The sequence below is a fragment of the Xylocopa sonorina genome, chromosome 4, assembly GCF_050948175.1.
Source record: "Xylocopa sonorina isolate GNS202 chromosome 4, iyXylSono1_principal, whole genome shotgun sequence".
Taxonomy (NCBI): Eukaryota; Metazoa; Arthropoda; class Insecta; order Hymenoptera; family Apidae; genus Xylocopa; species Xylocopa sonorina.
The window spans coordinates 13,273,326-13,295,714 of NC_135196.1; the positions used below are offsets into that span (position 1 = coordinate 13,273,326).

The 22,389-nt window shown below is 51.7% G+C and overlaps 1 protein-coding gene across 15 annotated transcripts in view; it reads left to right on the plus strand.

The window, feature by feature from the left end:
• LOC143422703 (protein muscleblind) overlaps positions 1 to 22,389 on the plus strand; it is a 339,744-nt gene that overhangs the window by 241,645 nt on the left and 75,710 nt on the right. The window lies entirely within an intron of this gene.

Genomic DNA, 22,389 nt, shown 5'->3' on the forward strand with positions numbered 1-22,389 from the left:
AATCCACGATCTTTTCACGCGAATCGCTTGTATCGCCAGTTCGCGGAACGCATCGCGCGGCCATGCATCACCGCGCTGGTTGGCTTTCCTTGCTTTCTTAACGAGCGACACGACCGTAAACGATGATTTATAACCGGCCGGACGTTGGTAAGTGCGGCGAGACTTAATACGATGTGCCATCGGGGGATTTAAATAATTAGTATAATGAGGCGAGGCGATGGTAGCCGAACGGGCGTCGCCGCGCGTGCTCCAACCCGAGACGAACGCTTTTGTACGCTCGCGGAACACGGGAACGGAACGGAAGAGGAACGGAGCCGAAATCGCGATGCGAGGCGAGGGCGAGCGAGGAGGGAAAGGGCGCGCTCCAATTACAAACTCTGATATCAAGGAAACCCTGGCGCGGAGAGGACCCAGCTAACCGACTGTTAGCAAACCTTTCTCGTATTACTAATTAATTATTTACCGGCTTATGCCATGCCGTAACGACGTTAAACCGTCTAAGACTTTGAATCACGGCTGAGAGGCATCGGTTGCGGGTTCAGGTACGACCTTTTACTGGCGAACGTTGGTGGTAACGCGTGCGAAGACATTACGAACGTGACGTACGAATTTGATGGAATTTTCGTAGCGATTATATCGTTGGATTATTTCGATATGTCGACGTAGAAACAGAAACGAACTCTGTGTCGGGAAATAGAATGCTGGATATAAACAGTGAGAGAAACTTATCGGTTCGAGCGGGCTTCCGAGTATTTATGCCCCGAGGGCATGAAAGAGAAACACGCCGCGGACTGTGCGTCGTCACTTTGCGATCTCACAGTGCGCGTAGCTTTCGAAGCGTGCAGACGCGCTTCCGAGTCGAAGAACGAAGAATAATTTGTGCGAAGGATTTCCAAGAAACTTGTATTTCATGTACGCATTTCGAGCAGAAATATTTTAAATTAATATATACACGTGTCGCCATCGTACTTACGTGATTCTCTCGTTTTTTGTTTCAGGTAAGGCAATGATTCGAAGAATCTTCTATCTTCTACAGCCCTCGTGAAAATCGATACCTCTAATGGAGCTCGTCATTTGGGTCAGAAAAGGTAAAGCGTATTTAAGTCTCGAAATATCAGCGTGCTATCACGAACTCTTCACGCTCCCGTATCAAACGTCGTATCCCTCGCGAATTGCGAAACATCCGCCAATGCCGTCGAAGCGAGGCACACGATAGAGCAGAGTCATCCCCTTTTCCTGTCAGAATACTCAGACTCTGTCCGTTAATTACCGCGATGTAACGTAGCGTGAGTAATAATAGTTTTGCGACTACGCGGATCGACTATGCCCACGAACGGCCTAGGGGAGGGCAGGAATACGGTAACAATAGCGGAGTTAATTAGCTGACCTGTCATTTCAGGGCGAAGTAGCTAAAAACTCCAGGGCTATAAATCATCTCGAGCCGGGAGCAGAAAAATGTTACCAATTCGTGAGTTCCTCCGACTAACAAGCTGCCACGACTCCGTTTAATTGACCAGCCATTGTTTCGGCCGCGTATCCAACGCCAGCGCGGGGGACGAAACTGGTTTTAATCCCTCCTCGAAGGACTCGCGCAGGATTTGACAGTCGTGCAACAAATTGCGTATAATAAAACCGTGACGCCACGATCCATCGAGGTCTCTGCGCGCGAATAATCGAGTTTTCCACCCGGTTTCACTCGAACAATCGTCGTTACACATGCCACTCTCGTTCGATTTGCATAATAGCAACGTCTCGATGGTTGAACCTTATCTCGATTACTCGCGAGGTTGGAACCGGTGTGTGTAACTCCTCGAATCGTCATTTTTTTTTTATGCAACGGTCACGTTGTCGTTCACGTGGCGCGTTTCAGAACTGCGTTCACACTCGACGTCGAGTCGAAGGGCCAAGATAGAGCCAGAGTCCGCTCGTGAAGCGGAGCACCTTTTGCTCGGTGCAAACGAAGCTTTACGGCCCGTTGCTCTAACACACACACGCGGACTGCGTGACTGCCGCCTATTTAATCGTATCCAGGACTAGGCTTATCGTAAATTAGATAAAATTGCCCATAAAGTTCTGGCTATCTAGCTACTTACCCACAGGACACTCCTACGTCTCGTTTCGTGACGGCGGACGTAAAACGGTGGATTGAATAAAAATATTTCAGGTAACGACAACGTACCTGCCCGCCCCTCCGCGCGATCTTCGCCCCCTTCCACGGTGGTTATGAAATATTTTACGGTCTCGTTCCGTACGCGAAACCAACGACGAATACCGCTCTCGTTAACGAGTCCAGCTGATTACTCGGCCACCCTTCCCCTCTCCAACTTGAATTTGAAAACTTTCCCTCGAGTTTTATTGTTGCGAGCTGCTGTATAGGGTTGTTAGTTTTGATCGACTAATTAATTGCGGCCGTGCCGTTGGGAAGTTTTATAAGCGGCTTTAGTTCTCGAAGAAGTTGCCTGGTCGATTTCAACTTCATTTTCTTTTTCTCTTTAAATCATCCTTGCACAGGCTGATCGATTTGTTTATAGCGAAACTGTAATCAGGCGCAACGGAACAGAGTGCTTATGCCAGTGCTAAATGAAACGTTCTAACTACGTAACTGTGTGAGTTTAATTATTGCCGTGTTACCTCGAGGAATTATTCAGGTGGTTTCCTTCCAGTCAGGGGCCTTGGCATTAATTTGAATACCCTTTAATCCTTATCAAGCAATTATAGATAATTCTATTTAAAAATCTAAACGATACAGTGAATTAAAGTTAGTGGAAAAGTCTGATGTATTCCTTAAAAGCGAGGAAGAGCACGGTTAGAAAGCGTGAAAAAAATGCTGACCACCGTCGCAACAAGAGCTCGTTCAAGACACGGAACTCTTCAAGGCCTCCGCGAAAAAGATACTCAAACTCTCGAAGACCCGTTCAAACCTCTCGAATAACTTCCGCTGGCCGTCGAACGGAACTCGATGGCACCGCGGAATTCCATCAACACCGGAGAGTCGCTCGCGGATTTATTCGTTAACACGCGAACATCTTGGCTACTTCCGCTATCTTGGTGGAACGCGCGCGAACGTGCCCGGTTCTTAAGTTAATAACGACCGCGTTCCCGCCTTTGCGAGGATCTTATCTGCACGGCGGTGGCGTAGTTGCGCGAAAGAGGACAGGAAAATTGGGTCCTCGCCCCCTTTGTAGCGGAGGGCTCCACGGGGAATACCTAATCGCCGCTGTGGCCGCGTGTTTACCTCCGCAGCAGCCGCGATCCGAAGTTTTCGCGTCGACGTACCTCATTTACTTGAAGCCACCGCGGCTTTGTCGTCTTCTTATTCCGACGAATTCCGTTCGAAATTCTCCTCTGGCTGTTCCGCGCCGTGACTCGTCTCTTGACGCCGGTGAACTTTCGCCCGGTGCCATTTTGTTTTCCTCCGGTTCGCCGCGGAGATTGTTCCCGTGAATTAGAACGAGCGGGCCGGAAGTTCGCTCGATCGCGTCAGAAGAGAACGCGCGTTACACGAGGTGTAGCGAACTTGGAACGGTTCTCGAACGGTTTTCGCGAATTGCGGATAGCTGACGCGTTTACATCGGCGAAAATGGCGGTCCGCGTAAGCAAGTAACGAGTCACGGGTTAGAGGCAGGGAACAAACTGAAACGAGGGGGTGGCGGTTGGCGGTATCGCGTGAGTCGAAAGTTGCACGGTCGAGAAACGCGGCGAACCTGATTATCCGACGGTCCACGGTCCGAGATTCCAAATGAAGCCATTCACGGCCGAAAGTGGCCCATTCTCGGATTAATAACGTTTGCATATTACGCGACGATCTTAACGCTTGGCAGTTTCTCGCACGCGTCGCGGCGTGCGGATGGGGACAACGGGTATCCCTGGGCCCATTGAAACTAAACTAGCCCTCCCGTAGGAACGGTCCCGTGTGAAACGCGAAATGGCCAACGCACGGGCTTTAACGTCAACCGTGCGCGACCAGCAACCCCCACGCGCGTACAGCGAAAGCTAATCTTTTTTGTAAAAGACACTTGCGTCAACTGTTCTAATTACAGTTGGAATAAGTTATTGTATCGGTCGGTTGGAGCGAACGACGCATGTGCAGAGGGCGTAAAAGGAAGTGTAGCAGTCGGAGAGGGAGATAGCGCGGAAGGAGGGTTAAGTACAAGGGCGAGGTATACGCAAATGTTAGGTTACACCCTACGGAAGGTGGCGAACGCGTGTTATGCGCCTGACATTTAAATATCGTACTCGAGAACTTCAGGCTAGCCGTGTTATCGATTGCAATTGCAGATAGAGCCGCTCGATCCTCCGCGCGCCCCACGCTCTCCTGCCTGTTCCCTCTCGCCATTGCCAACGAACCCTAGTTTTCGACCTCGTTTCCGCCGCTGATACCCCACTGTCGTGTCCGCCAAAGTTTCGATGCTTTTGACGAATGCAATTAGAATCGAACGATTTCGAATGCGTGCCCCTAATGGCGCGCGCGCACCAACCACCAGGACGTCTACGCCCGACTTTTTCACGTTTCATCCATTACGGCGAACAAAATTAAACCTGATTCCTCTCTGGTTCCGCGCAATTATTTGCGATTCTATTTGCGACCGTTAGCTGGTCGAAAACATTTCGCGAAATGAAACTCTTTTCAAATACCGGATCGCAACAAACAGTAATTCCCAATTCATTTGAAGCGACGGCCCGCGCGAGCCCTTTCGTTCTCCATCTGAATTACTTTGACCGACGACCATAATGGGGCCGCTACGCGAGGGGGTTGAAAAGATCCCCGGAACTGCGCTCGCCACCGGTGAATCGGTTTTAATGGAATTATCCGTATCGCGTCCTGACTCAGGCGGTTCGCGAGACTTCGTCGGACACGTTCCTCGATACGCGACGCGCGAACAATTTCAAGGAGCCTGGTTCAAAGTTATCCCAGAACAATCAGTGATCGTGGGATGGGACGGACTGTTTTTTCAGACGCGATCGCACGCTCGAACGCTACAGCGCGATATTAATTGGAACAGCCTGGCCGACGCGGTGCGACGGAAATCAATCGCGACGAAGGCAACGGTAACACGCGAGCTGGTACGGTACCAGTTCCATTGATGCCGAGAGAAGGGAACTTTTGGATAGGCACTGGTTTCGTAAAACTCTGGAGGAGGGGCTGGGCTACGTACGGACGATGAAGGTTCGACGAGCGGGTAGGTGGTAAGCGTCGAAGTTATCCCTCGGTCGTTGGCTTCGACGGACGGGGAGGGCGCGCGATTTCGTTAGCTGACGAATTTTCCCAACGAGCCGTAGAACTGGCGCGAGCTCTTCGCCTAACCGGCATCGATCGCATCGTCCCGGTTTTTCTGCCCAGGACGAACTTTCGTTCCCCAGCGCGGTTGAATCGAGTGATTAACAGTCAACGATTAAGATCGTGTTCGAGCTTCGATTTAATTCCCGGCTCGTCGAAAGTTCTCGCGTCTGCAGTTCAACCTTCCGCAGCCCGCGCGACCCTTCCGCCTCGCTCTCGACACGTTTCAACTGGCGACCGTGACACGTCAACGGCTCTGCATTTGTATCTCGTTAGGTTTCGAGGTTAATCGAGGATAAACCGGGTGAACCGTGGCCGTCACGTAATTATGCGACCCTTGGGCTCTCAATGGAACGTAGTTCGAGTCGAAGCTTTTCAAGTCTTTCCTCGTAGTTCCTTCGCGTCTGTCCGCGAAGAGTTTTCCCTCGATCCACGAGAAGTCTGGTTTTCGGGAGCGCGACGTTTATAAAAGGTAATATCACACCTGTTTAATGGCTAATTCGAGGTCTCGCGTTATTTACAGGCATAGAAAATTTATGCGCTAGCTTTGTTAGGCTCTTCGAGCGTCGCTCGTGAATTTCTGCTGTTGGTTTATGGCTAATAAAAGTTGCCGGTTCCTGCATTGCTCTTAATTAAGATTCGCTGCACTGCGTTGATTTCAGGTGTTCGAAAATCCTCACCTCGTGACGCGCGCTCACGATGATGGAATCTCTCTGTTCCGCTCCAGTCTAATCGGCTAGCGAAATTGATGCGGTTTTTCGCGTTCCCACCTATCAGCAGGGTGCGTAATGGCGGACGTTTCGCGGCGGTCGCGTCACTTCCGGGTGGTGACCGCGGATCACGGAAGTCCCGTCGATAGGACAGTTAATCACAGCAATTATTGCTACTTTTAGCATTAATCGGGGCGCACGGGGCGATCTTCCGCGATGCGGCTTGTCGCCAGAAACAATATGCCCCGTCGCTAATGGGCTTTCTATTACGCGCGAGGATAATCCAAATTCTCCGGATAATACTCGGAGCCACAATTTCATTTTCCATTAACGCGCGTGCCCGTAACGAGAGAGAGTGAGAGAGAGAGAGAGAGGGAGGGACCGATTGCCTCCACGATCGCTCACGCTGCTATTATTGCTTTTGGCGCCGATCGAGCTATACATTGCGGGAGCTCCGCTCGCGATTAAACGCGTTACGCTCAAGTAGATCGAATTAGACTGAGCGATGTCCGTTCGCCGTCTTTCCGTCACTTTTCTTCGTCCGTCACGTCGCCGTGGCGAACGGTTCGAATGTCCATCCTCGGCCCCTCGCTCAGCGCCCATTACTCGCCCTCCTGAAGATCGATCGCTCGCGGCTGGCGTAAATTATTATCGACAATGCCGTGAATAAAATATCGAGTCGCGCTTCTCGGAGAGCTGTAATCTCCTCTGTAACGAACACGGCTAGATCGCAAACGAGAATTTCGACGCAGCGGCGTTTCGCCTAGACGGCTGAGGCGCGACGAGGCGACGTGCGCCGCGAGAGATAGCCAGTTTCTAAAGTTAATAAATCATGCTTGTAATTACCAGTAATTTCGCCGGTTCCCGCGGCGCATCACTTTCTGCTCGAACTTTTCGTATAACTGACGGGAAGTTCCGCCGGCGAGAGGGCCCTCTCGTTCTTCCGCCGGCGAGAGGATGCGCGGCAGATGCACCAAACGAGAGGGAAAAAAGAAGCCGAGGGCGAACTCTAATAAGCCACGAAACGGATTAGTGTATATTGTCTTTCGGTAGTTTACTCCATGCTCTTCTCGCACCGCGTCATCCCTCCGTTTACAATCAAAACACGCTCAATTACACACGTGTTTTGTTCCCTTTTTCTCATACTTTCGACAAATCCTCGAGTGATTCCAAAAAATCGATCGTACGACAAATCGACGGTACCAAAACGAAGCTAGACGTCCATTCGTACGGATCGCGAATAGATTGCCTGCGCGAGACGGCCTCCGGACGTTCTCGAGCAGTCCTAGATGTTAAATAGATCGATCCACCCTTTATCTCCCATCCTTTTTCGCCCGTGTCTGGGTATAAAGCCGTCCGTAGGCCAGCTCGGCGTACCGTCGAGGGAACTCCATTGCACATACCATTCCAGAGTCTCAAGAAATTTTCAATCAAACGTTTGGAATGCCCGGGGCCATCTACATCGAATGCCACGACAGGAAATAATGCGTGGTCGCGAGGGCGCGCCCCCTTCCGCAGCAGCCCCGCTGCCACTCCGTGCCGCCGCACCTTCGTTGCACCCGTCGTCGTATCCCAAAGAGAGGACCTCGACTCGACTCTTCTCTGATGGTGTTGGTAATGGCGTACAGTCCTCCTCCTCTTCCTCTCTCTCTCTCTCTCTCTCTCTCGCTTGCAGCCGCGAAGAAACCACCCTCTTATTCGTGACGTACCAATAATGGATGTGGGATTAAAGGGGCGCATGGTTTACGGATTCGACTCTCGTACGCTCGCCGCGTAGCGCAGACACATTTGATTTACGAGCTTGTTCGTGTTTCTGGATTCTTTTCCACGTCAGGCATCCGCCGCGGGATATATAAAGCAGAGCTCTCGGTGCTTTAGGTGCGGGGGTGCGCCTGGTGGATCCATTTTTGTTTATTCTGGAATTCCAACCCCGACACTGTTCACCCGACGGGAACGACCTTCGATTGCCCGCGCTGCTATCCTACCCGATACGCCTACCCTCTTACCTTAGCCACCCCTTCCTCGAGCGCTCGCGTTCCCCTGTTGTTTCGTGCACGTCGACGGAAACTTCGAATCCGAATGATCCCGGGACCGAAAATAAGAGGAGGATCGGAGGACGGGAGAATTGCTGGTGATATCATCCGCGCTGGATTGAACGCCCAGTGTATGGATCCCGTCCCGCGCACCTTCGTCTTCCTCTGACATCCCCATTTCCATACGGTCGTCGCGAAACGCCGCTGTCGCCGGAATAAAGTATGGCGCCACAGGTGAGAAAAGTTTTGCAAACTCGGAAATCCGCGAGCTTCAACCCCCCGACTCTCAGCGAGAACCCACCCTCCGCAGCGCGGTTTACCGTGGGCGCGGAGGGCGAAGGAAATATGAGAGGCCGAGAATTGATCGTTAAGTCCCTCGACCGGCTACGTAATTTCGCGGACGTTTCGGGGACGTATAAATCAAACGTTCGGAACTGTGTACGGAGAAATTAAATACTCCTCGAGACGAGCACAAACTCGACAAGACGAGACGAGTTCAAACGAAAGGCGAAACGCGCAGAAAATGGGAAGGGGAGGTGGATCGAGCGAGAAAATTTATGCCCGTAATCGGTGCTCAATTGTCAAACCGGATAATTAAATTTCGAATGAGACTCGTGGATATTTCGGTGGATCCAGCGGGGAACGCGGCAGGCGAATCGCGCTCGAAATTAGAATTCTGCTCGCGTAATTGTGGACGCTTTAATGGGCCTAATTCGTGAATCAGTCGCGGCGCAGTCGAGTTTTCGTTTTTATCATCGCGATTATTAACTAAAATCCACCCGTGCACCGCGGACGAAATGGTCGCGGATTTTCGTTCAATCGGAACGCCCTACATTCTTTTTCCGCTTTACATTTCCAACGAGTCGCGATCGCGTTTCACGGACGAAATTTGTTTAGCGCGAATGGCGCAGCCAATGACCGACTTTCGAACCGGCATTGTCGCGTTACGTGTTTACGACCATTCGTGAGCGGCTTCATCGATCCTTTCGCGGGAAATACGCGCGACCCTCCGAACGATTAATGGCGTTTTAATTGCCGAACATGTTTGTCGTCCCTTTTGCTCGACCTACCGCTTGCTATGATTTCTTGCGCCGTCGAGAAATCGATGTCGCTCGTGCGATGTCAGAAAATACGATGCCAATCGGTCGCAGCGTACAACGCGAACGTTCGCTCCTCTTTCCACTGCTGTGCAAACGCGTCGTTCAGCTGAAGAGGATGGTAGAGGCAAAGCGCGATACAAAATGTCAGCGTGCAGAATCGATTAAAGGGAGAGAAAGGGCGTTTAATAATTGAATAGGTTTAACCGCTTAATTGGTGAATCAAGTGCCGTGGAATGATCGATTCAGACTTAGCGCTAGAGATTCTCTTTGAAGTGTTATAGTTGGGTAGCGCGTTGAATAGATTCCGCGAAAAGCTCTGCGGCACGAGTAGCTCTACGAGAAACTATCGATTTCAGCGCGTAAAGTGGAGTGCCTTCGAACCGACGGAAAATAGCGCGTCATTAAATCATTAACCCTCTCTAATTCTATGTCATTTTGACCTAGCAATATTTCAAGAATGTCACTGCACGCGTTATTTTTACAACCCGCCCGGATTTTGCATAATTTATGCCGTGCGCGGGCGGAGCGCGGCTCGCAGAGAGAACGAGACGGAAATTCCACGTAGAACCCTTTGGAACAGTGTATTATGGGCGCGCGTTTTAACTGGCGTATGACGCGGGACGCTCGTCGACGACCGATAAATTTCGATATCGAGGTTTTACTGCTTCAGCGTCACGCGGCCTCCGTGCTCGCGTCCTTTGCGAGGCGCCTCCTCCGCGTCGGTGAAACTTTCGTTCAGACATCGCGCGAGTCGCGAGTAGCCGTGAAATCTCGTCGTGAAATCGCGATCGACCCGATCCGACGCGATGACCGACTTTCGAATCGACGGGTCAAGAGTTCGCCTCGAACCCGTCGACTAATGACCATCCATCGCCGGCAGCCCTCTAACGAACGAGAAAAACGATGGCGACCTGGGATAAAGGGTAAACGGGTCTCATGGATGGTACCCGAAACGTTGCGCGAGAGATGTCCTCAGCGACGAAGATCTCGTTACTTCTGACAAGTGTTCTCCAGCGTTTAGAATTAAATACGAAGAGGCGATGGGAGGAGAACGGCGATGGGGTGGCGAAGGGGCGCGTCGAAGGCGAAAAGGGTGTCGAAAGCGAAGCGGTAACCCGGTTGGACGAAGTCCAGCCACTCTGGAACGCCAACGTTCCCGACCAGCTGATCGAGGTACGCGCACGAATGAACAAACGAGGGAAGAAATAGGGAAACGAGCCGGGTTGCCGGGTGTTATGGACCGCGTGGGAATGGGGCTGCAGCCCGAGTGGCGCCGCGACGCTTTCCGGCTGCTTGTCGCTTTACACCGCGAGCCGTGCCGCGTTGGATGGGAGGAAGGGTCGGGTGGGTCGAGGGTGGCGAAGCACTCGACGCGACCGCTCGTAAAATCGAATTATTAGTTACCAGCCAGCGGGCGAAAACATCTCGTTAAATCACAGCCTCCGCACCCTTCGCGTCTGTCGCACCTTCGCGCTGGTTCCTGGTACACGCTCGCATCCGAAAATCAACGTCGCGGCTCCCTGATGATTTGCGTGAACCTGGAAAATGGTTTTCCAGCGTTTTCCGGCAATTTTTGTGTGACCTGGGATTTATTTGACGATCTTTGTACCGATTTCGTACTCTACAGGCGCAGTGGAACAATCGCGATTAACGTATACGGAAATTATTCATTAGAATCGGTCGCTTAGCGTGTTTCGTCACCTCGTTGTGCGAGAGAGTAAATTTCTGTGGTCTCATTTTCCACACGCACGCGACGTTCCTTAAATAGCTACAATTCTATTGTAAACGTCGATCTCGTCGCGTGAAAACCCTTTATCAAACCAGGGAAACTCGAGCTTTCGCCTAAATAAATAGAGATCCAATCTTGATCGAGCCAGTCGATCGAATTCGAGCGGCTCGAAAAAATATATCCACCTCGTTTGGTACGGTGCGTCATAACGACGGCCCTTGCCGGACAATTTGGATACAAGTAGCGACGTCCTCCTGGGCTAGAGCGCGTCTCTAACCGGAAAGTTAGTTCGCGTCGTGTCTGCAAATATTCCAAGATCCTGGGCCGTCTGGTCGAACCTTTCGATGATGGCCTGTCCTCGAGGTGGTGGTCGATTCGTAGCGCAGAAGGAGACAGGATCGCTGGAGAAGCTGGTAGCAACAGGAGGGACGTATTGACGAAGGGTGTGGGGGAGGGAAAGGGGCGGAGAGGACCCATCGGTGGATGCAACGTGACGGCGGAGCCCGTCTACCGAACTTTTCCTCGAGCAAACGTAATTAAGCGATGGAGCAGCGGCGCAATTTGCCCGGAACAGCAACCGGAGAAACTCTCCTTATGCACAAGTGGAATAATCTCGAGAGGAAAATCGAGGGCTCGAGCGGGAGATCGATTAGCCGGGGCCGCTGCCCTCTTCGTCCCCTCCTGGCCGCTTCGTTATACGCGGATAGGACTACTCAGCGTTGCTTTCTTGGCGGGTCGAGGTGCACGCGGAGAGTGCTCTACGACGGGGATGTAGAGAAGAAGGGGATAGGGTGTTTAGTTGATCGATCAGTCTACGACGGTTGGCGATTCAGGGCCATCGATCTAAGCGCTTAACGCATTGCAGTTGGAGAGAATTACTAAGGTCTCCGGCTATGTATAGGAGGCTGTTGCGTAGTTTGTACTACTTGAGCGCGCGAGTGGTTTGAAACGATCGTCGTGTACCCTGAGCATCCGCGTATCGGAACGAAACGAAGGATCCCGCCGCTAGATCGGCGATGCGTTAAGATCGAGAGGCAAAGGGGTTGGTCGAGCCAAAGCGGGGGGTGGAAAGCGCACCAGTGGCGAACGGGGAAATAAAAGCAACGCGTCCCCTAGCGCGTTCGACGTCTAACGACGCCTTCGAATGCACCGCCGTTCGATTGGGTGTCAACTCGACACCCGATACCGGTGGCTGGACAGAGCGGGTGGTAAACGGAGAACCGTACGATCGGGTAAATGCAAAATTGCTCGAAACCGTCGGTGGCCCGACGTGACGTTAGAGTTCGTTTAAAAGCGGAGCCGCTCGAAGGGTGTCGACGAGTGGTGCGAGGTGAGGAATCACTGGTAGCGACGGTGGGGTGCTAAGCGCAGAGAGGTAGACGAAGGGCGGAAAGTCGAGGTGGAAGGGAAGTTGAAAAGAGATGGCCTAACGGGGACAGATAAAGGGGTAGATAGGGGGTAAGAAAGAAGGCAAACACTTAGAGAGAGAGAAATAGAGAGAGAGAGAGAGAGAGAGAGAGAGATGGAGGCGGAGGGGGGGTCAGAGAAAAAGAAATAGGTGCGCAGGGTGCAGGAACGATAGAAGGTGGAAACGACCGATGGTAAAGGTGGGGTGGCGGTGGGAGTGGGTTGAAAGGAATCTTTCGTCCGGGCATCGGTGGAAGGAAGTACCGAGTGCCCGAAAGGCGGCGTGCTTGTGCGGCACCGGTGTGTGTCCGATGTTATCTGTGGTTGCCATGGGGATGCTATTGATTGGCCGACGCGCCGACAGACGTCACGGGAGTCGCGGCGCCACTCCGACTATTGCCTGCCGCCAGCACCCCTCCTGCACGCTGGCGTCCACCTCCTCCTACTCGTCGACCTCCTCCACTTCCTCCTCTTTCACCCCGATTCACTCTGTTTCGCTGAAGGGCAACCCGACCCCCGTCACCCTGCCGCGCGTTTACTAGTCCACTCGCACGCTATATACCGGGTTCCACGCGTTCGACCGCCGTACAAACGCATCCGAACACACGGGAACGCACTCCACACAACCTTCCTCTCTCTCTCTCTCTCTCTCTCTTTGTTCGAAGCTAGTAACACCCTGCAGGCGATCTCCCTTCTCAACCCTTGATGTTCTCCAAGAGGTCTCCACGCTGCCAGCAGTAATCGCGCCGCGTTGTTTGCATGCGAATAGAGGCAGAGGTAGTAGACCAGTTAACTCTGGTTGAAGCCGCAATGAACGGACGTCGGTCGGGCATCAGCTGAGCGGCGACGCTATGACGCATCGTTCGATTACCTTACCGCACGATAGGGGTTGGTTAAGTAGATAGGCTAGAGGTGAAACCTTTGACCTCTTCCGTGTCGTTCCTCAATGCTGCTCCTACCGATTATCCGTTCCCAGGAACAATTACTATTTATACGTCGAAGGCTAATAACCAGTACCACATGAATCTCGCAACTTCTCGAGATCGTTACAGGATGAAAGACAAAAAAAAAAATTAAAAAAAAAACTAAAAAATAAACAGAAAAAAGTAAACGACATCCATCCAGGAGAATTAGAAGCTAACCAGGAACAGGGTTTATCGGAGACCCCAATAATTAGACCTGCGTCTTAGCCGAGGTCTGGCCTGGACTGGTTTCCTTTGTATCGGACAGCACACGACTATATATGTATATACACGTAACCGTGCAGCGGAAGTGCACGCCACTATTGGCGTACGTTACACTTTATAGATCGCGGGGGTGGCCTGCGGAGGTGGATTGCGGGCGAGGAGAACCGCCAGCGCGACGGCTACCACGACCAGTGGCAGCCTTCCTGGCGCCTAACGAGTCGTATAAAACACGGCAGCCTGTCCCCGGTGGTACCTGCGGTGCTCGCACGCGACTTCCTTCGAACGGACAGGCCGCATTTCGTCAATGAACGGGACAAGGAAGGGGCGATGGATATTCCCTATGCGGACGGACATTTCCACATGCCGAACAGCCTCGATTAGAACGGATCCGCGTAATGGATCGTGATCGATCCTGCCCGTTTCAAGTGGGGTGCCTCCGAGAGATTGACTGATGGGGGAACCCGCTGTTTTAGGAACGGATTAGCTTTCTGATCCTGTTTAGAAACGCTCTCGCCGTGAACTGCCGACCGTTTATTCCTCGTACGTATGTGTGTTTGCGTATTCGTCTGCGGTTTCGTTTCAAAACTAGACAGTCGTCCACCGCAATGAAACTTCAGCTCGCGTTGGACATTTTTACGATCGCGAGGATTCGAAAAAAAAAGAATCGATCGTTGCATCGTGTTTCCAGCGATACAGCCGCGTAGATCTCTCGATTTTCCAGCTACCGTGACACAGGGATCGGCCTCCCGCTCGCGCGTTCACGTACAGACAGCCAGCTAATTCGCGCATCGATGTCTCGGAATTAAGATTCAGCAGACAGTGAATAGAAATTTCATTATTCGCGTCTGTCAATTAAATTGCAGCTTCCTTTGATATAATCCAGCGAGCGCAACGTTTGTCGCAATACGCGGAGTTCGTATTCTATTAAGGCAGAAGTGTGCCAATAGGTGTTGAATTACCGTCCCTCGTGTCGTAAACCCGGATGCAGTTTCAAAGACACGACGGTAGATAAATCCTTTATATAATGTAAGCGGACCGCAGAAACGTATACGGCTCGCGGATTGCTCGAAACTATTGTGTCATCCCTCATAAATAATATCGCTCGAGCGAGATCTAGCCGCAACGAAGCGAGCAGTGCGCCTGGACTCGCATCCTTCGCGTTCTCCGATTTTTCTAAACTTCCGCTGCTTCTAGGGACGCGACTAATTTCGTTGCTCGCGCGCGCGCGCGCGCATATTTTATAAACGCGTAATAACATTTCATCGAACCCAGACGAAACGAGACACGGAGGACGACCCGATAGGAATGGACGACCTAATAGAAAGTAATGTCGCGACGCAACACCCCATGGCGGACGTACGCGAAGCGCGGAAGTCGCGGTAAAACAACCGAGGCAACGACCAGGGGGGCGCATCAATATCATTGTTTCAGTGGAAAATTCGTTTCGGTAATATTTCACCATCCCGCGTTCATTTACAACCTATTCATAACTCATCGCGCGGCCCGCGTTTCGTATATCGTCCCAAGTATTATCGCGACGCGAAACTACTCGCGATTCGTTTATTTATTCGCGCTGAGTGCTCCTGCCGTTCCGTCCCCGTCGAATAGCATCGCGGGAATAAAACGCGAACGACCGAAGACCTAAATGCGCGCACCTAACGCGCGAGAACCGAAGAAGAGTTATAGGGGAGGAAAAGCGAGGAGCCGAGGACTTGGCGTGGCAGCGTTCGAAATTTCCCCGCGATCTCTGTTCGACCGCGGACTCGACGTCGTTAAATCTTGCATCGGTTTTAGAATATTCACGGACGGGGGTGGCGCGGCGGACGACCCTGTAATTTCCACGGAATTAGAAATAACGCCGGGGCGGGCGTGTCCGCGGCCCCGCGGGAATCGTAAACGGATAGATTTTACGGCGGCTCGGTACTTTAATATGCGCAAGGCCCGTCCGCCTAATCTAATGATTATTAATCGCCGCGCTGACAATATTCAGTGCCGCGAGCGCACCGCCACGCGGCGTCGCGGCGGCCTGGCTGCAGCTGTACACCCGGTTTTATTAGCGTCCCCGGCACGACAGTTTGGAAGGTCTCCCGAACAAATATACATCTTGGTATGCGAATAGTAATTGTTGTTTCGAAGTTAGACGCCGCTGCGTCGACGAGCAGGACATAAACTCCTCGGATAATGCGGTCCGCGCCTTAGTTCAACCCCCGCGTTAAACTGCAACGCGGGGGCTGGAACCTTGTCGCTTCTAATACCGCGGGCGCAACTTTTCGCCTCCGGTCTGTTTCTCGTCGGAACTGCGAGGCCCGCCTGAATTCTCGCGTTAAGCAGAGACTCGTCGCGAGCGCGTTAATCAAACGCCACGCGGGTTCGAGTTAAATCGATCTTAAATGATAGAAGTAGAAGAGCGCGCGATGAGTTTTTAGCGCAACTTGACGATTTTTCAATTTTTCTCGCCAGATCTCTCTCGTTTCCCCAATTCTCGCCCACTTCGCTTCGTGGGAGCGTAGCGCGTGGTGCTCCATCCTGGTACACGTATATATATATATATATATAAAAGTGAGGGAGGACGGAAAAGAATGAAACTAATTGCGGCAGACGTCTACGAACGACTCTGTAACGACGACACGGTTCGCTCGAGCCAGCCTCGTCGTCTCCTGACGTATTCTCGATACTCTGAAACCTTTTACCCGCGAAATTCTAACGACGCCGCAGCGATCGTTCGAACTGTTTCACTCATCGCTAGACACCGTCATTGTTAAGTTCACGCGGCTCTGCTTTTCAACGTTCCCCCTGCAGCCTCTCTTATTGTCGGACATATTTTAGAGAAAGGGCGTTGGTTTAATGATACAGCTGATTTCGTCGCCAGGAGGATCGGACTCCCTGGCTCCTCCTCCTCGTCCTCCCGTTACCGTCGTTCCGCACAATGAAACTGGAAATTGATAGGTCGATTTCGAATGTTTCTTCTCGCTTCGCGATACGAGCTCGTCCTCGTTTCCCAGGCTGATATTTTTCATAAATACGCGCCCGCCACGTAACGAGAGTAAAGTGCGGATGCCAATTTATCGACTGAACGATTAACTACGACCCAGATCGAAACTCGGATCGTCCATCAAGCAACTTTTTTTACAGACCGAACTAGAGTCAGCTCGTGAACATTCACCCCTTCAACTTTAATATGCACACGTAACTCGTCCCTCGATGCATTTCCTCGAGCAAAAAAGCATAAGTAAAAAGAAGAACGCATTCGACATTTTTTTGCAGGATCATGGTTAATTTATAACCGACTTCGAGTCTGGCTCGAGCCACTGCAAGAAACGGTTCCGATTCGCGTGCAGACAAGACGACAGTTCGATATGCCGGTCTATATGATTTAGGTATCGCGTCCCCGTGACTGCCAAGTTATACCTTTTTACGCAAACCCGCAGTTTCCTCCTTTTCTTCCTCCTTTTTTTATTTCCATCCCTTATTTCCCTCTCCCCCTTTTTCTGTTATTTGTACACCGATTCAAGCCGAGATGTTGCAGTACCAGCAGCAGCAGCAGCAGCAACAGCAGCGTCGCCGACAGTGGCAGCAACGGCGGCAGCAGAAAATCTCAAATAAATCCTTTCGTAATCCCGCATCGCTCCTTTCAGCCAGTCCGGATTTCCACTACTCGCTTTTATGCCACCTCCGCACCATTCGAAAACTCTTCCCTATTATCTGCTGCCCTTCTTCCCAGACCCTCCCTTCGCCCATCGTTCCCGTCCGTATCGCGTCCCTCCGCCTTCTCCCTCCTATTCTCTTTAACTCTTCCCCTCGAGTCCCTCCGTCGAGCGCACCGTGCCGCCCTCTCGCTTCTGCCTACCGCTTCGTTTACCTTCCCCGTATACAAACCGTCAATAGCGACTTCCTGGCTGCATTCACGGCCATCGTCGTTACGATATTTGGGGACGCGGACGACGAGAGCGTTCGCGTACCGCCCCGTGTCCCGAAACAATTTTCGCCACCCCCTCCTTCTCGGAATTGGATATTGTAAGGTCCTTACCGTGGCCTCTGGGGAACAGGAGAAGGGAAGAGAAGGGCGGATGGAAGAAAAAACAGGTTCATTCCGCGAGCTGCTGCGCGTTCGTCGACGAGTTTCTGGGTTACGTCGTCCCGCGACTCACCCTCTACCCACCCTCGCTCGTTGGGCCACGGATACACTTGGTCCCAGACAAGGAGGAACCGCCTTTCGCCGAAACTGCACCGTTTGTACCGCGCGCATACAGGGAAATTAACAGGCTCGAAAGACTCGACCATGACTGCGCAATCGAGGGAATCCCTGAGCGCACTCGAGGTAAAAAGGAACCTCCCAGCGAGTCGTGGCGGTCGCGTTATCGGGACCAGAGCGTTCCAGCGATTCGGCGAATTGCTCGCGAGGGCTTATTGGGACGGTATATTTGCTTCTTAGCGAGCGTATGAAAGGGTGTCTCCATTCGGCAAACATTCGCCGCTAAAAGGGACCCGTGGAACTTTACCTGTCTTTCTTCTCTCTTTCCATCTTTCCCTCTCGAAAGTCGAGAGCACAGACTCCGCTGGAGGCCCGCGCCAGTGAGACGAGAGAGAGAGAGAGAGAGAAAGAGAAGCAAAAAAAGTCGTGTTTCTAGCCCAACGTTCTGTCACTTCTATCCGGCTTACGCTGAGCCACTTTCTATGCTGGCCCTTATTCGAGGCTTATCGTGACAAGATGAATGCAATATGATATCAAAAGAGGAAGGAATTCCATAACGGAGTGCACACAGGCTCGGCTACAAAGGAGCGTCCCGGCGCTTTCTTTGCCCTCACGAGTACCCGCCGTCCTCCTCCTGTTCGTACGCGAATTTTATTGAAAACTCTCCTAGGACCCGGTTTGTATGTTTAAAGCGGAATTGCGAGGGACTCGATATCGGATTGGTCCCCGATATAGTCCAGGATCGAGATCGCGATTAAATTCACCTCCGCCTCGGCTCCGTCCTCGAGTCTTCTAACTCGAGCTAACGGCGTTTCGGTCCTCGTGTTCTTCGCCTCGTCCCGCGGTGGAACACCGGCTCCTTTATTCGATTCCGTTCGCCTCTGCTCGCGGACGGTACTTTTCGAGCGGTTTCACGGAGCTTCCATTACGATACAAACCGAGGAGACACGCGGGGGAGAGCTCGCGGTGATTTATGGACACGTACTCGAGGAATATGTCGCGATCCGCGTCCGTATCGGAATTACAGCCTCGCCAAGTGATTCTAACCTGGTCGATCTCACGTGGAATCCAACCGCGACTCGTTTCCACTGAATGTTTGATAAACGCCGACGTAACCGAGCGCAATTTCGTCGAACGTAGCCAGCCATAATTTCGAATTACCCGGGACAGCGACTTAATTAAGGGAGAGGAGGAAAGAGCAGGCTATAACCTACCGGCACAATGGTCACGTCGTGTTTGAACGATAGAGAACGGATCGATCGGCGGAAAGAAAGCGAGCAACCGTATTAAGGGCGCGCGATGAAGCTTCTTCGCTTTTATCGCGAGAGTCCGAGAGCGCGGGGTGATTTCTGATCCAGTTTCACGGTCTATTAGGCCATCCCGTCGTCGATTTCGTCCCACTCGATCCGTTAACTGTTCAGTGACTCAATTTGCGAATATCGTTACATTAAACAAGAAACTGTAAGAAATTGTATCAACGTCGCGTTGAAAAAAAAGAAAAGAGGAAGGATATAGGTATGTAGCGTACGTGTCGTATATGCCATGGCAGGCGTTAAGAGGTTAATTGCACCAGAGATAGAATAATACGGCGTTCGCGGAATTGACGTGACCTGTAAATTATTAATCCCATGCGAGCTCGGTGTTTTCCAAATGATAGGTTGGATAATAACTCAGACAAGCTCTCCCGTGCGAGTATGCTTATCATTATATACTCGGCTATACTCAATCGGCTATAGAACAGCCTATATTTCACCCGTCCCCGTGCAATCTTTCCTTCTTACCATCGCCTTTGAGTTTTAATTGGACCTTTCGCTGATCGTACCAGCGATGTAATTGAAAGTTAATCTTGGACCTTCGAGGGAACGGCTACGATTTATGAAAATAAATCGCAGACTGTCCGAGTTTGCGCGGTTAAGCGAATTAATTTGTCGTGGGAAAACTGATAACAATTTATATGTTCCATTGAGTTTTCGAACGTTTAATTATGACCGCGGATAAACGCGAAACAACTCGAAAGTTATTATTACGAACTCGAGCAGATTCCATAAAAACGGCTCCACTCCCGACCGAAATTCGAGCTACTTGAGAATGTTTCAAGTGGCTCAGGCGGTTCAACTAGGCGCACGTGTTATACATAATGAATTTCAGTTTCAAACAGGCCCTCGAACCGCAAGTTTCGGACACGTTGCGAACGTAGATTCAATCTAGCCGTTGAAGCTTCAAAATAAATTGCTAATTTTTGTCGAACTCGATAGTCGCGGTTTTGGGGCGACTTCGAACTCTCGATATCACTCGCGACGACACGATCGTCCCGAAGTCTGCAAAACGAAAGAGCAATAAACCAAGCCGGCACACGAGCCAGCGGAATAGAGCGTGTCAGATTCACGAGTGCCGCATAGCGAGGCATGCTTCTTAATCACCCCCTCAAGGCCACTTGGAACTCCGCGCCACGCGACGATTACTCGCGAGCAATAATTCCACCCCCCCGAACAACGTATTAAAGGTAATTCTCGACCTCGTTCGTTCGCCAACGTTCTCGTCCCGTCGTTCGATACCGTCGGCTGGTGAAAATTCAACGAGCCCGGGGGGCCGCGCTGAAAAATTGACGCAACACCGGACAAACCGGTCGATGCAAAATTTACTGGGTTCGCGCGCGCGAAAACCCCTCCACGCCGCGAAAACTCGAGCGAGTAAGATGAAACGCGCGGGGCTCCGGCTGCGGGGAATAACGAATTCATTTCGAGAGCACCGTAAACGATTCCCGGTCCAGCCATCCAGGCTGGCCGGGAGTAGCGACCGAAGGTTTTGCTAATTTATTAAAAAGTCGCAGACGAGAAATTCGAACGAGCCTCGGAGCGTTCCGCTGCTCGCTACAGCTCGCCCTTGGACCCTCCGTCTCGCTCGCCTCGCGAGCGTTTCCACGGTTCTCCGTCTCGCCTCGACTCGGTCCCTTCGTTTCGTCTTGGGCGTAAAATTTTCAGACGCTCTTGCGCGAACGAAAAGCGTACCCGTGGGTGGCTCTGCCACGGAGCTGGCTCACGTCTACCGTTTACACGCGCTCGACCTCCCGCGAACGTGTATCCAACGCGTAAAACGATCCTGGTGGTCGACGAATAGAGCTGGTATTCGAGAGGGGGGCGAGAGGAAGGAAGCGCGGAGGGTTACGGTTCGCAGAGGGGGATATACGTGGAATAAGAATCTAAAAAGTACCGGGAACGAAGAGGCTCGAGGACGAAACGACTCCCGTGGGCTTCCTCCAATCAGCCGGTCTCGCTCCTCCGCGTTGCTATCCACGGCTAAAATGCACTCCGACTCGCGTATTTCTGACGTAGCTCGAGCGTATACGTGCGAACTCGCTAATGTAACCCGCCGTCGTACCAGTCGCCCCTCCCCCCAGGCCTGGTTTCCACGAGAACGTTAGCCGGCTAGCCGAGCAACTTTTATACGCTCGTATGGATTCCATTAGTAATCTTTATGCGATCTGTTAACGCGCCGTGAAAAAGAGGAAAAGTCCCAGGGGAATGTTTCCGTTTGGCACGTTCGCAGTTTCACGCGTTTTATACAACTCTGCAACGAGGTTGCGTTACGCGTCGAGCAAGCATCCGAGCTTCGTACGACGGCGGCCCCGTTTCACGAGGCACCAAAATGGACGCCGTCACTCCGCGTGGCGACGACGCGGTCCTGACGCGAACGATGGCTGACTACGCTGGTTTATGGACACGCAACAGCCGTGGAAACGACTCTCGTCTGTTTCGACTTCCGCGTATCATTTCTGCGTCGTGTTTGTTCCGTCGAATACGTTCTCCAGTTCCTCGGATCCGAGAGGGTACTTTTTTCCACCGTTCGTACAGTTTTTTCCCTGGTGTCTTCCGAGCGGATGAAATTACGCACTATTTCGTTTCGAAAGTCGTCGACCGGTTTATGGAATTTTCATACGCCGCGCGTTCAACTCGAGGAATTTTCATTTGGTAACGCTCGCGAAATTTCCCGCCCCTCCCCCTGGTCGCCCTTTGTGCAACCGGTTGAATCTTTGATGAGGTCCGCGGGAACGCTTCGCTTTATTATGTCGGCGATGTTTTTTAGCTCCTCGCGGATTAAGCTCGCAAAGCCCCTGTCCTCCTTACCCTCCTCCCTTGTGTTTCGCGCGAAATTATTCGAATGAATTCGGGGAAAGTAGACGCTTTGTGTAGCGCTGTTTTTAACCTCGTTCAGAGAGCTAATTCCACGCGGTTCTTGTTTGCGATTACCTTGAATCGCTGCTCGCATGGGACGGAATTGCTTCGCGTTCTTGCCTGGAATTTCGCGAGATCGTTAAAGGAACATTTGGTCGAAATGAAGCTATCTAATGATCGATCTCGCGTGGAGCGTGGAACGTTTACTCTCGAATCTAGTGGTATAAGTCAATAATAAGCGTTCAAATTATTTGTATCGTAAATTAACGTTCTTCGTTGATGGCAATCAGCGCTAACGATCCCGTTTTCGTTTCTTTGTTTTAGGTAAGTGTCCAGATGCGACGACATCCTCTGCGAGCGACATCGGTCGACGGTTTTTGTCGAAGCAAACAGTAGGAATAATGCGAACGAGGTAACAAAAGGTATCCCACAAGACATTCAGCGCTAAAACATCCTAATTAACGGATGCATCGATCGCTGCACCCACAATTATGCGCGTTACGGTTGAATAGGAATATCCCAGTCGATCCGTAATGTATCTGGTATAATATCTCCGCGAGTAATTAGTAATTACACGCTAG